The sequence below is a fragment of the Egretta garzetta genome, unplaced genomic scaffold (assembly GCF_000687185.1).
Source record: "Egretta garzetta isolate BGI_Z169 unplaced genomic scaffold, ASM68718v1 scaffold435, whole genome shotgun sequence".
Classification (NCBI taxonomy): Eukaryota; Metazoa; Chordata; class Aves; order Pelecaniformes; family Ardeidae; genus Egretta; species Egretta garzetta.
The window spans coordinates 651,466-667,088 of NW_009259691.1; positions in this window are offsets into that span (position 1 = coordinate 651,466).

Here is a 15,623-nt window from a genome sequence, read left to right on the forward strand (position 1 = left end):
AGTCATATTAGGGAATGATTTTACTTGTACTGGTCTGTAGTACTTGCAGAGTGGTGTTACTCTGGGCAAAATAAGTATCTTATGGAATGGAAGTACATGGCACAATTTTCCTAACATTATGTTTTAAAACATAATTGTTAACTGTGCGAAAGCTAAAATCTGTAGATGCACGTGGGGTGATAAACCTGCTCCTTGGGAATGTTAAGGTCTTATGCAGTTTCATTCTGTTTTCAATTTTATATTTAGAACGATACTTCTATATTTTTTAAAATTAACTTTTGGTTTCTTCTGGTTTACTCAGCAAAATTAGCAGCTCTTAGATATTTTAAGCTGTTGCTTTAAGGACAGTTATTTTTATATTCCGCATTTTTTTAATTAAAAAAAACAAACCATCACACCCCAAAACTTTTTAAACAGCATATTTTCAGAGAAGACTGACAATGTTTGAACTAACTTTTCAAAAATAATGCAGGAAGTATTAGGGGAAGCTATTGGTAGTTAGTTGTAGTGCTGTGTAATAGAACTAACAAGTGAAAGATGATGCTAACTGTTGATAACTTCCGTTTGAGCAGAGGCATGTTTACCTGCAACAAGCAGGGGAAAAATACTCTAATTATCTACAAGGTTATTGTAAAGAAATGGATGAGATAAAGTACATATTCAGTATTATTCATATATTTAGAGGACAGTTTGATTTTACTGGCTGAAATCAAAGTGGATGCAAATGTTTTAAGCACTTTTTTTGCTCTGTTATTTATGTAGTTAAACATAGAAACTATAATCATGCATTGTTTCATATGGTAATATACCATTACTAACCTATTATTTTAGGAAGAGCCTTTTAAGTTGATGAAGTGAGAGAACCAAAATTGGAATGAGAAGGTGCATAGTGGCGAAGTGGAAACGATCATGTGAAACATAATGGAGGAGGTGTGGCAGCTGTGATTGCTGGTTTACACAGTGCAAAGATGACCATTAAAACTGTTTTTTTTTCCCAGTCAAGAAAGCCTTTAAAGTGCTGGAAGTTTCTGTAGAATCCTACAGATTACTTTGTCAGTACTAGAACAGATTTTGCTAATGCTGTGCAGCGTCGCAATGAAGAATATCCACAGAAGCCCTTTGAGAACACCTGCAGAATGTAAGAGCTCTTAGAAGTAACACTGGAGATGTGGGTATTTTGGTAGCTGTGTAGGTGGCTGAGTCAATGGCTGTGGCATGGACCTGAAGATGAGTCGTACCTTTGGTAATTTCTGTTTTGTCCCACGGGTCTGGTCTACTGACAGTACCCCTAAATAATCCTCTGTCTGTGGTTTTCAGATGGGGACAGTGTGGTTTTACCTGCCTTTTCAAGTGTTTTGAGATGCTGAGTTGAAAATCCCTATTCAAAAGTGAGCTATTAGTTTATAGATATCTGGTTTAATTTCAAAAAACCCCTGTGATAGAACAGGCTGCAGGCGTGTTTAAATGTCCATTTCCCTTGACACCTGCTTAGCGAAATGAAATAAGACTGAAAGTAATTTTTATCACGGTGAAATTATGTTATGTTTCTGAGCTGTAACAAGGGTTTGGAAACTATTATGAATGATTATCACCCCTTCAAAACACTAATTGTCTCCCAAAACATTGATTAAGAATAATAAATAGGTTGTCTCAATTTCCTCTGTAATAAGCCACTTCCACAAGGAAAAACATGTGGTCGAAATTATGTCGTGCTGATATGTCATTCTATACAAAATGTATTACTTTAAAGTACACTGTATTAATCTAGTGCATTTGGTCTGCTTTCAGGCAGTCTGAAGTGTTCTACTCTCAGCAAAAGTAAGATTGAATATTTCAGATGGGGGGAAAAAAATGTTCTTGTAACTATAAGATGCCTAGGAAGTATTAACTGCCAAATGCTAAACTAGAAGTCCAGAGGAAACCAGTTACTGAAGACTGATTCTTAACATATAAATCTTGCAAACAAACCAATTCGACCTGTGTTAACAGAAGCATTGAAAGAAACAAACATGCTTAGTGATTTGTATCATGCTGTGTTTTAAAAACATTGCTACTTTTTGCCACAGTTCACTTCTGTTTTCAGAAATATTTTTGAATGGGAAGCTATACTCTAAAATGTTGTTTGTACCATTTCCATTTCTAAGCTTTGGACTGTGGTCTTCATAACCTGATTCATGTAGCTTTTAATGAAATTGTATATAACCACAACTTCAAGCAACGATTTTCAGCTGTTCAACAGTTACTGAGACAGAACATCAGCTGGGAGGCATTAAAAGGAGCAGTTAAAACAAGCAATTTAATCTGAAATTTACAGGATTATCTGAGGTGGGTGAAGAAATGTATGTCTATTTCCTTTCTTTTCTGTTTTGCTGGAAGAAGTTGTGTTCACTTTAGGAGGTGGTTGCTCTCTAATCTGGTAAATAAAGTCTTGATTTATTTTTTTAAGCATAACACTGCTACCTCCTCCAATTCAGCTTTCAGTTCTGTCCATCAGGAGTCCATTTTTGCATTAATAGACTTGACCTTAACGGACTTGACTTAATGTGAGTTTTCCTACTGAAGATAGCAAGATTGCTTTTCTATGTTACCATATGGCTCCAAGTGAGCACTGAAAATGAGTAGTTTATCTTCTAAAGATACCAAATGAAATTAAACTTCACAACTTCCTGTAACAAAATAAATTTTAAACCCATTGCTTAGATTTTCAGTTAACTTTTAAAAGATAATCCAGTTTTTAGCACTTTGTTCTGAGTCTGGAAAAGGGATGCTTTTTTACTCATAGTTGTGCTGAGTGCTTCATGAAGTGTTGGACATTATGAGAATGTCCACTGTCCAAATCCAGTCCCAGTGTGAGTTGGAGGTGGATTTATTTGTCAAAAGCTTAAAATTCCACTATAAGCGTGTCCATTTTGCCAAATGTGCTTCTTTTTTTTATGGGGATGAAACCAGATTATTATGCAAGATTTGAGCTGACTTTTTATTAAGGAAAGTTGTATGAAGACATTCTTGCAGTAAATGGCAAAGATGATGGTCTCTAGGGATGTTAGAGCTCTCAGGGATAAATAAAGGTGCTATATACTGTCAAGAGACAGATTTGACTGTGTTTTGTGGGCTAGGTGGAAAATGCTTTTTAGGATCAAATTCTATGAAGAGTCAGAAGAACCCACAAATTGTAGTAAGGGCTTCTGCACATTTGATTTCTTTCTTGGTTGCTCTGATGAGAGATTTTTTTGGCCAGTGAAATCTCTGTAGTTTTGGGCTAGCAGCTCTTCTCTAAGGATGTTAAGTCAGAGCCCTGTTCATTGCAGAGATGTCACTGACTTAGCAGGCTTAGCTGTGGGCTGCAAATCACTCCTCACCCCCTTCTGTGAGGGAGAAGCTCCATGGTACACAGGGGTGTTTTGCACAGCTTTTCTACAGCCTGCACAGCAGTGCGCTCCTTTACCTGCTGTCCCTCATGAAGGGCAGGAAAAGTTTTATGCCTTAGCACTGCTCTCATTGTGATACCTTTTGCACAAGTGAACGGTAAAAACTACAAGTGCAGGGGGCTATGGTTTGTATCTAGAAATACATTTAATTCAAAGCAGGTGGGCAAGGAAGAGTTCCTATAATTTCTGTGGATGAAAAGCTGCTCTAAGTTATCATCAACATTTAGAAAAAAAAGTAGAATAAAGTAATAATAAATAAAAAATAAAAGATAAATGTGTACTAAAATGGAAAAATATTCTTGGCATTTTGAGAAAGGTATTTTTGGCTCCTCTTGTAATCCTGTGTATCTTTTATTGAAGTGGATGACATTTGGTGCAATTTTTTCCAAAACCAGCTCTTTAAATTTAATAAGTAAGACTACCTGAGGCTGCTGCTACATTTTTCTTGTTGGAGCAGCTGTTAAAGTTGAGTGGCTCATAGATTTCACATGGCCTTTGGACCAAACTTGGGAACTGCAGGGTTGTTTATCATACAAGCTAGCTGTGTAATGAGACCTCAGTTTTAATATCAGTAGTGTTACTAAAACCCTGGACTTAAAAATAGTGAACACATTACTATATTTCAACAGTTAGTTAAAATTATTAATTTAAAAGAAACAACACTTCAAGTGCTAAGAACTCTGTGCTTTAGAGTTCAAGGTTTGGGGTTTTTTTCAGTACTGCAAAGTCATGCAAAGTCGGAGTCCAGTCCTGCAAGATGCAAAATTCCTGCAGTAGGAATTAAAAAGGGCTTGTTGCCAATGAAAGCTTGAGCTCTTAAGGATGAATACTCACATGTCAGCTTTAAATTTAAATACAGATTACAAGAATTAACCAAAAGAATGAGATAGTTCAGAAGAAATTCTCTTGTGGAAGTACAAAATATTGGAAGTAAAGAGTGAGGATTTGAGGAATGGCTGAAGGCATTTGGAGGAGGATTTGGAACACTTTGTATCCACAGTAGAGCTGCTAGAAGAGTTTGATTCATATGGTATGTTTTTCATGGCATGGTAGTGTAAGGGAATATGTAGTCATAGATGTTATTTTTACTGGCTTTTTAAAATGTGATTTTTGAAAATCCAAATATTTTTTTTCAGAGGCTCTGTTATTTTTTACATATCTTCCTTTCCAAATGTATTTAATGCAATCTGTCAGCTCAGTTTCTGTTTACTTATTAAAGGTCAGATTTTTCAAACCATGGTCTCTGGTTTTACACATGCAAAATGCAGGGGGAATAGGCATACATGCAGTTTTGCAGTGATAATTTCTAATGGATGCAGGTTGGATGATTTGAAAGTCTAAATACTTTATGAATGCAGCCAGGTGTTTACAGTAGGTGTGAATTGCATCAGGTTAAGGCTGGGCTGAAAATCAGGCCCTTGAAATGTGGAATTTAACATGTGCTTAGAAATTACGTTGCAGTGCAGCATTTGCAATACAGTGCTATTAAAATAATATAATACTGTGCTATGGTAAGGGAAAAAAATCTTAAACTTTTAACAGCTGTTGCAAACATGTCTGTAAAAAAAAAAAAAGAATTCTCAGTAAGATCCGGTTGGGGACCAGCTAACTTGGTGCATTCTGTTGGCATCATATATGTTACTTTAAGGTCTACAGGGGCTGAAAAAAAGAAAGGATTTGTTAACTTCAGTGAGCATTTCAAAAGACAGTTGCTAAATGGCCTTTGGTTCTATTCTTTGCTATTTTCCACATGATGCTGCGTTCAGTGGTGAAGAATAACCTCCAGTGTATTTGTTCTTTAGAAGTCTATTCTTCAGCTCTAATTAGGGAATGAAGATAGAAATCAAATGCAAAGAATGTAATGAGTAGAGTTTACAACAGATCCAGCCAGTGGCAAGTTAGAGAGCAAGTCTGTAGATACTGTAACGTTACTTTGGTTCAGGTATGCGGCAATCAAAACTACCAAATTAGTAATTTTATGAGCACAGTTTCAGAAGGTGCCTAACTTTTATAAAGGGAATATAAATGCTGTTTTTCCATTTGGAAATATTTAGGTAAAATTAGGAGACTTTTAAAATATTTTAAAGACTTTGCAAATGCCATTAATTTTTAGAATGGTAGGAAACTTGATGGGGAAAAAACATGTAAAATCCTCCAGTCTGTCACCTTGCTAATCCTGGATAATTCTGACAGACAAGGTGTACATGCTCTTTACAAAGATAACTTTCTTAAATTGCTTTGAAATACCCATCATATCTGTCCTCTTTATGGCTGAGCTGGGGGGCCTTGGATGGAAAGTTTAGAGGCTTGGCCTGGCAAATCAGTATGTACACTCCTGCACATTGCTGAAATCTCTGCATCCAGTTAAAGCAAACGGGTGTTTGAATTCCTTTCAGCAGTTTTGTAGGATTGAGTCCTTAATGTCAGAGGAATGCAGGATCTGGCTCCATTTTCTTCCATTTTCGTTTGAGCCAGTATGCAAGGATTTAAATGGGACTTTGTTTAAACAGTAGCAAACATGAAGTATTATTTTCTAGTACTAAGCTAGTGGTTAACGTGTCTATTTTTGCTGTCTTGCCACCAATACTGTAAAAATGTATAATCAAACCAGCTTTAATTCTTGTAAAACTGAAATTGGTTTGTAAAACAATGTACAAATTGTGTTTCATAGACAGAAAAGCTTGTATTACTGAATGTAATATATATGAAATGAATATATTATAGTCTATTTTTGCCATGGAAATAAATATTTGAAGCAACTATGAGTTTTTTATTGTTCCATTATGAAAAGAAAAATCAGAGACCTTAGTTTTCCTATGTAGTCCCACATTGGGACTTTACCTTCTTTACACAAAGGTGCTATCCCTCTTCTAAAGCAAGTACTGTCCTGCATCTCAGTATGAATATAAAACTTGTACTGTTAAATCTGAACAGCTGTCATCTTTGTGGCAGGAAAGTCTTGTGCCTGCTGCCCTATCATTATTGTTTATAATGTTTTGCATTTTCTAATGCTATTTTCATATTGAACATTCAATTTCCCTGTAACCTTTAAGTGGAGGAGGGATAAAAAGTTTTTGAAAGTAGAAAAACCCTTCCCAAAAGCATGTGGCAGAGGAAACAGTTGATTGTATGCTTACTCACTATCATTGGTGCTGCTACCAATAACTGATGCTGAAGTTTTTCTTCATTTTGTAATTGACATTTAGTCAAAAAGGGAAGTGGTGCAAAAGCCTTGCTGTATAGCACCTGGTGCAGCACAAGACCTCATAACGTCACGATAAATGAATTGCCTACTGGACACTGCAATTTTGCCCCAGACAATTGCATTTCCTTTGTCATTGCTAAATGCCTCGTGTGCTGCCCATGTAACTGTATCTGAAATGACCAGGCCTTTTAACTAAAATTTGTCTTCTAGGTATGCTCAATTTGATGGCATTAATCAACTTAAGGTAAGACATTAACATACCAGCTATCTATCTACCTGTCTGATCAATTCCCAGATCCTGGGGAATGTCCTGTGCAATGTTCAGTGTGGGCGAGTCTCTCTTACTTGACATGGATTCAAAGTCAGAAGAGGGAAATGTGGCTTCTTGGGGTCCTAAGGACATGGTAAAAACATCCAACAGTTCCGATTAGACTTTTTATGCTGGTTTTAGACCTGAGGCAAAGGTCTCTTCAGAAACCTAAATTTCCCCTAAATCCAGATTGCTCTAAACCATAGCTGTTCTTTTCCAGCCACTGTAAAATCCCCATTAGAGCCTTCTGGTGGCCAGAGCTGGCTGATAGGGAAGTGGCTTGGCTCTTGGATTCAGCACAGCTGGCCAGCGGCTTTCTTGTGCAAGAGCTACAGGACTTGGTACAAAAGAAACTTTTGAAAAACATTCAGCTGTTAGGGTTGCTTAAATCTGGAATGGCTCTGGGTAGATGGAGGTTACGTGAAACTCAGCAATACTAGTAGGTACCTAGCTGGAAGTTTTACCTGTGACAGTTGCTCTGTTAAGGATCTGATGGTTTGGGTTTTTTTTACACCCATTCCTTTTCCCTGAGTGGTCAATGACAGCCTAAAAATGTGTATTCTCTCTCTCCACTATTTTTATGAGCATCCCCTGGAAGGTGGGACTCTGCGTGAAGACTGAAGCTGCCCAGCACCACAGGGATGTTGCCAGTTTACCTTCTGCAGCCTGAGAACTACTTGTGGAGGATCACAATTTGTGAGTATGATGGGAATGTCACTTGCACAGGCACTGACAGGAGAATGGTGTTGCAGGAGAGTTGAGTGAATGCTTATCAGCTCTAAACTAAGCAAGTTATTTCGTATTGTGGTATATCCTGTTGGCTCAGCCTGGCTCTTGGGCAAGCTGAACCTTCTGCCATCGGCACTTGCGTTTGAGCAAGGGCAGTTCTGCGGCTCCAGTGGAACATAATGCTTAGGGAAATGGTGGTTCTGATACTTAAAAACTAGTTCTGTTGTTATTACAGTTGCTTTAAACCAGCTTCATTAATCCAAAGAAGAACCAAGCATAAGTAGGATAGGAGTGAGCCTGGGATTATTTTACCACAAAACTTCTTTCACAGGTGCACAGGGTTGAAGACATGAATTCATGGCATTCTTTGGGAGCTTTTCTGAAGCAAGGACTTCGGGGCACATGCGTGTTCTTGGGCTCTCTGCTTGCAAAATGGCACAATATAGATGTGGGAGCTAGAAGGGGTAGAGCTTAGAAAAATTCTGTCCTGCTTCTGGTCAATCACCACATCTCCCAAACTGTTCTGCATGAAAATCTTTGACAGACACCTAAGTTTAAACCAAACATCTGCCATCCCCAACATACCAAACCAGTATTATTTGCTGCCCTGCTTATTCTATGGATTTAAAATACCTGCTGTAATAAAACAACCAGAAAAGACTTGGAGGGCTTGCAGATGAGGTTCAGATTATTATTATTATTAGCCATTTCTAAAATGGCAATCATGTGCCTTATGTAAATTTAGAAGGACATAAAATCCTTCCACGAACAGACCCCGAATTATCATACCCAGAGGCAAATGAAGAATTTTCACTGGTGTTAAGTACCTATGAAGAAAGCCCCTGTCAAGCCTGGCTAATACTGATAATCAGTGATTTGAAGGAACTGCATACTTTGTGTGTGCATGTGTGTATCTGATTTCTTCTGTCTGCATGCTGTGCTATTCATGACTGATTGAAGCTGAAAATGTCTTTCCATTGACAAAATCTTTAGCAAAAAGCTTCAGGAAAATTAGAAGATAGTTTGGTTTTAGTTTAATAATGTGGAAGATGTATTTTAGCAGATTTATGAGGGTTTATTGAGTTTCCTGCACCATAACAGTATAGAAATAAATTCACTTGTTTTGAAGTGACTGTCTCTGAGCTTCCAGAAATAGCAAGTGCTCACTCTGTATTTCAAAAATTTGAGTTGTCTCCTTAAGACCAGGAGCTGTAGGTCTCCGTCACTTTAAAATTGATCAGTTGCCAAATGTTTACTTCTCTCCCTGAATTAGGAGAAGCAACTTAATTTGAAATTATGAATCTTAGGGAATTGTACTGGTACTGCCTCAGTTTTCCTATTCAAGCCATCCTTCACTGACATACTGAAAATGAGACATTATTTTTATTTCCTGATTCTTGTGGTCCTGAAGGCTGTCTTGCAGAGGTAGGCCAGCTATGATAGTAAATCTGATTAGATCTTCTTTGGGGGTGACTTCTGGCTTGAAAAAGAGATGTATAAGCAAGAATCAAGTCTATCAAAACTCAGGGTTCGGTTCAGTTCCTGACAGCAGCTCCAGAAGGGTTAAGAAGAAACATGCAACACTTCCTCAGCCAGTCTGAGGCAGCTGGCCTGCTGATCCCACTTGTTATGGTGAAATATCCCCCTGGGACACTGGGCCCAAGGACTTGTTCCTTCCAGGGTGCTGGTAGGTGATGCTTTCTTCCTCTGTCCTGCTGGATGGCTCTTTCAGCCTTACTTGAAAGTGATCCCCTACCACTTTCTGCAGATGCACTGTGAATTTTGCTAGAGTGCATGGGTTGTGGTAGTGATGCCCTGCCCAAATGAAGACATGTGTTTTCTCCTTTGTGAGGAGAGGTGAAGCACTGTGCTATGTTAGTAGTGGGGATTGAGATGTAGTTAGGGAAGAGGAGGAAAGTGCAATTGTTCACCAAAAATAGAAACAAGCATAGATGGCTGATGAAGGATTTGTCTTCTTCCCAAGCTCCTCTTAGGTTTTAAAGGGCAGAAGGAGCTGTTGCACAGCCACCTCAATCAGAAGAGCAAGAGGAATCCAAACGATGGGTATTACATGCAGTAGCTTTGATGAACTGCGATAAAACCTATCTCCCTTAAATAAGGAGCATTGCTGAGTGTATGCACTCCCTGCAGTCAGAGCAAAATTTATCCTTAGTGCCATCATGTTAGTTAGGAGTGCTGCCAAGGTGAGCTTAGCACTTTCAGTGCATTTATGCCATCAAGCTGGAAATAAAATGCTCCATTTGAGTCTGTTTTCAGGACAAAAGATCAGCCTTATCCCGCTGCATAATGGCGGTGCTTAAATAATGTCGAATAAGCAGAACTGAGGCTAATTTACATTCTCTGTTGAAAGAAGCTGGAAATACAGCACTAATACTACAGCTGAATTGTCCTGATACCTGTGAAGTTAACTTTGGCCATGAGCTGGCCCATCCCATGGCTCACCTGCCCCGTAGCTTTGTTACTGGAGTGCGCCTGAGACTGCATCGTGGGTGCTTTATGGCAGGGGTGCACTCTCACCTGTCAGTTGCTTCTTTGGGTAAAGGGATGGACAACAAGGAGTTGGTTGTGGATGTGGCCAAGAACCCTTTGGGGAGATCTGATTGCACCACGAAGTGAACTGAACAGATGCTCTAAGAAGTTCAAATATTGAGGAACAGCCACACATGAGAAAACATGTGCTATGGAAAGCTACAACGAGGGCCTTTGAAGCCACATGTGTAGGGCTTAAGACTCTCAAGGGGGGAAGGGGAGGACCCATCATGCAAACTTGTTTCTGGGGAAAGGGAAGCTGAGATGAGAGCCTGAGGAGCTCTTCTATCTTTCTCTTACAATCCGCTGTTATCTGAGATGGTCGTGCCAAGCTTTTGGGAAGCCTCATAGCCAGCTCCCAAACCTGTATCATCTCTGGTCTTGCTTGTGTCAAATGTCGGGGGAAAAGCAGGGTGCCAAATGCCTCCGAGCTGAATTTCTGGTTGGAGAGGCTACACCTCTAAGGTCCTGCAAGGAATTCTCAGGCTGACAGGAGAGCTGATGGCCTTTGACACGTTGCTTCAGTTCTTATTTGGCATGTGAGCGTGTGTGTGAGTGGGAGAAACAGATAGCTGGGAAGAGCTGGGGTCACCTCATAGTTCTGCTACTCATCTTCTGTAATCGGGCTCTGGCTGCTGCGAGGTGTAAGGTATGCTGCAGCCCTCGCGCAGATACTGTAAGGGGAGTCCTACGGGCTTGCTGAATTCTTGGGATAACTGCAGAGAGCTCTGCACCTCGTGCTACAGATCACGCTGCCTGTCCTCTCTGAGAATGGGACAGCATAGCTCTGTGGCCTGCCAGGCGGAGGCTGCGTTCGAGTTTCTCTCTCTCTCTCAAGTTTCATATGCCTCCCTACTCCATTTATGTAGCCTTTACTTGCCCTTCTCAAGGTCTAATTTCATTCCCCCAATGCAGTGGGGCTGGAAGGATTGCGGGGGGGGGGGGGTGGGTGTTGGGAGCCTATGGCCGTTCCTGCAGCCCAAAATCTGGTGCTGGGTTGAGAGCCCACACCTTCTGCAGGCCAGTCTCACAGTCTAAAAGATGAATGCAAATGTGACTTCTACATGTTGTCAGCTGGGTGCCAGGCACACCTCATGCCCTTTGCTGTCTGCTGGAATTAGCTTAGTGGGTGAGCCGAAAGGATCAGTCCCTTTAGGAGGCCTGAAGAGAGACCCCAGCTGCTCTGGAGGCTTTCTACAGAAAACAGAAAGTCCCCTGCACAGGAGACACCGCATTCTTAATTTCGGTTCCCTTCACTTGAATTAACTCTTCTCATGGCTGCTCGTGGACTGCCTGACATCCTGGAGTCCTCCTAGGTTTCTTTAAGGTGGTTGAGGTGGAGATGAGCTACGGGTGCTCTACAGCTCAAATGATGATTTGTCATGCCACTGATAACTGCTGATTCTTCTTTCCCTTCCCAGCAATGCGTTACCCCTGTGACACGCTCAGCTTCCGCTGGCCCACGACCTGCTGCAGGCGTTGAAACTGGATCCCTTGACTGGTTGTGACCCATGCTGGTGCAATGGCTGGTGCGGCAGATTAATTTACTGCTCACCTGTTTGCGTATCACTTGCTTTGCTACTTGGAATAGAAACTGAAGATGGTTGTTTCTGAATGAAGCAGATTTCACTATTGATAAAGGAAACAGGAAGACTGGACTGCTTGTGAGTATCTGGTTTGGCTGTTTTGGAGAGCGAGAAATCGTTTTTATTAAAATCACTGGTTGCTGCTCTGTTCCTTGTAACCTGCATCCATACCAGCTGTTAGCTCCCAAGAACAGCAGGTTAAGTGCCTGGGAAGTGCCAGAGAGAAAGGTTTGGTGGCTCTAGAGATGTCATGCAGCTGCAGTGCCCTGTACTTGCTTATTAGTGTAGGCTTCTGCCTTGGGTGGTCAAGAAACTCAAGGGGGATGCTGGGGTTTCCCATAGCTCCCTGAAGTACAGCCTGAGTTATAATGTTGTGGTTTTTCCCTTTTTCATTAATTTTTTTTTAGGTCTCAAATACTCCAATACAAATGCTACAATACAGAGGTGGAAAGCTTGAGGGAGCTCTAAAATATGTTTGAAAACCAACATTAACAGGTGGCACCTAAATTTCTGCTCTGCACCTGTGTTCCGCTTGATAATAAGTCTCACCATTTTTTAAAAGATGGAATAAATAACAATTTCCCTTTCCTCTTTCCTTTCTTCCTACATTCCCTTGAATGTTAATTTTCCATTGCTATTTCTCCTGCCCCCAGGCTGTGGCCTGGGACTGCTACCTGTCACTGGGGCTCAGGCACAGAGGAACAGCAGCAGTGCACTGATGGCTGCTGGGGTGTCTTGTTGGTTCGAAGCTGTGCTGTCACTGCATTGAAACTGCCTGCATTAGGCTCTAGGAATGAAACTCCTGGGCCTAATTTTTATTTATGTTGATGCTCCAGTACTCTCATTCGTACTCCTTGCACAGATCATTGCTGAGGAAAAAGTAGCCCTTTTTTCCCCACTGTCTGATGGAGCCACCTGTACTTGAATTATGAAATGTTACCAGTTGAGCTGCATCATCCTACAACTGCTGTTGCATAGCTATAAATGCTGTAAAAACGTTCAGAAATGCAGAGAAACAGGACCCTGGAGTCATTCTGCAGCTAAGCCTAAGTGAAAAATGTGTGTAGGTGTCTTAGACATGGGGTCGATCAGGGATGAAATGATAGCTTGGGTTTCGCTTGCAGGTTTTTGTGGTCTGGTTAGCCCTAAGACATTTAAGCACCTTTTTCTTTCATCACATTGATCTTTGCTTCAAATGACCAAATGCCCCACTTTGCTTTGTAAATAAAGAGAATCCTACCTTTGAAAGCAATAGCAGTGATGACAAAACTCTAGGCTTTAAAGAGAAGAGACCGGTTTGTTACGGAGTGAAGTGACAATAGCAAGCTTTTGTCCATTTAAAGTGAACACTGTTGATGTTATGTGTGTGCTCATCGACAACACAAATCTGGGCAGGAGTGAGTCTTTACACTGCAGATCACAGATGCCGACTGCTCCTAAGTTTGTTACTTCTGAAGCATTCAGATTTGAAATGGTGTTGTGACTACCTTGTTCTGCTATCGCTTGTGCTGAGACCCGAGTATATCACCCAGGAAAAGGTGATGAGACAAAAAAAAAAAAAAAAAAATCGCCTCAGAAAAAAAATACAAAGCTTGCACTGTTATTTAATCTTATCCGTGATGGGGGTCAGGCTTGCATATCAAGCTGCTTAAACCACTTATGTTCGAAGCACCACCTTAAAGTAAATGTGAATAAAATTTAAAGCCCTGGATAGCCTGAATTTGCTTTTGGATCTGTAGATAAATGAGTTGATTTTATATAGGTAACATTCATCTAGAGTGTTTTTTCCCCACTATCTGGTATGAGAAAAAAAAAAAAAAAAAAAAATCGCCTCAGAAAAAAAATACAAAGCTTGCACTGTTATTTAATCTTATCCGTGATGGGGGTCAGGCTTGCATATCAAGCTGCTTAAACCACTTATGTTCGAAGCACCACCTTAAAGTAAATGTGAATAAAATTTAAAGCCCTGGATAGCCTGAATTTGCTTTTGGATCTGTAGATAAATGAGTTGATTTTATATAGGTAACATTCATCTAGAGTGTTTTTTCCCCACTATCTGGTGGGAGTGGTGGTACAGTGGGAAGCCGGTTTCTTGGACTGGGCTGGCTGCACCAGCTGCTGGAGCGGGCCATCGTCTTGTTTTTTACCAGAAATCTCACTCTGGATCCAAGCGGTGTTCACAGTTACCGTTTAGGCAGACAGATGCTTTCTTTGTGAAATGTCTGTTTTAATGAATTTATTTACTCTCTTAAGTTCCATCTACCCAGAAAAAAATGTCACTGATGTTCAGACAGCTCATCAACAGGAAATATGGTTAAGGAACTGGTTTGGCTTATTTTCGTGTTACTCATACTGCAGGAAATAAGTGTGTCATTATTTGCACCTTTCTGTGAGGTGATGTCATGACCACTTTCACTGCTGTGGTCTTTATGTTTTTTTATTAGTGGAATTTAAATGTGAAATTCTTATTAATCTTTAATCAGACTCGTGTTGACCACAAGCCAAAGTTTGCTGAATGATCTTTTTTTGGTTTGTTTTTTTTTTTTAATGACATGCAAGTGATACAGTGTAGTAGGTAGGGAAATAGGTAGGGAACCCCCCCCTAAATTCCCTTATTGACCAAGAGTGGAGAACTCAGAATGGAGGGCCCCAAGAGTGGGTGAAGTCCTGGCAGAGGAGCAAAGAGGCTTCATCCTTGGATTCATCTAACCATGCTCTGTTTTCTAACCAGTCCCTCTGTGCTAGAATTGTTCCTACAATAGAAACAGCAGCTCCCTAGGTGCATCCTGCCCTTCAGCTCTGCAGGTTAAGGAACAGAGAGGGAGTTTCCTTGGGGCTGGGAGAAGGGCTTTGATCACTTGTGATCGAGGACAAAGCATCCCTGCGCCACAGTGCATCGGCCCTGTGTGTCTGTCTTTTCAGCAAGACAAGCCCTGATGGAGGGATGCAAAATCCTGACGTTACCTTACCTACTGTGCAGCGAGCCAGGGCCTTTGAGCTGCAGGCCAGCTTTACAAGCCAGCCAGCTGAGTGCGGCAGATGAAAGGCTAGCGCCCATCTGCCCAGCCGCATGTACACGGCTAAAATAAACTCCAGCCTGCTGTCATTGTCAACAAGTGTGATTTATTATCGTGGCCAAGGCAGCCAGGAAAGTGCCTTTTGCTTTTTTTGGGGAATTAGGTTCTGCACTGCAGTGCCGATGACTGTGCCAGAAATGTTGCTTTTGTTTGATTGGTTTTTCTTGCAACTTTTTTAGAGATTTCTTCCCTCCCCCCCCAAAAAAAAAAAAAAAAGTTTATGCTTCACAAGGGAAGCACTGATCTCTGTCTATTGGAGCTACTTACAGCTGCAATCAGGCACCTAGCTTACAGAACCAATAGTCTTTCTTTGGTAATAACTGTACTCTGATTAGACAAGACATTGGGGCTGATTTGGTGCAATCCACACACTAACTTAAATTTAAACTTCAATGATGAAATAGTCCACTTCTCCATTTGCTGTACAAGATGTCTGATGTGTCTTCTACAAGACAAGCCTAGTCATCAGTCGGTACCCAACTCAATCTTTTTTCCAGGCCAAAGCTTGATGGCGAATGCTATTCCAAGGTTGTCATTAGTGCAAGAAATTGAACTGTGTGTATTTTAGCATTGTGCAGATTGCATCAATTGTTGCAGTCTTCACTTTCCAGAAACAGCAGCTGAATCATGGACAACTGGGATTAAACTGCTCAAGAGCTGCATATAAAACAAACAAACAAAGGAGCTGTGTATTAAACAGCTCAAGAGCTGCCCTATGCAGTAGCTAGAGATAAATAC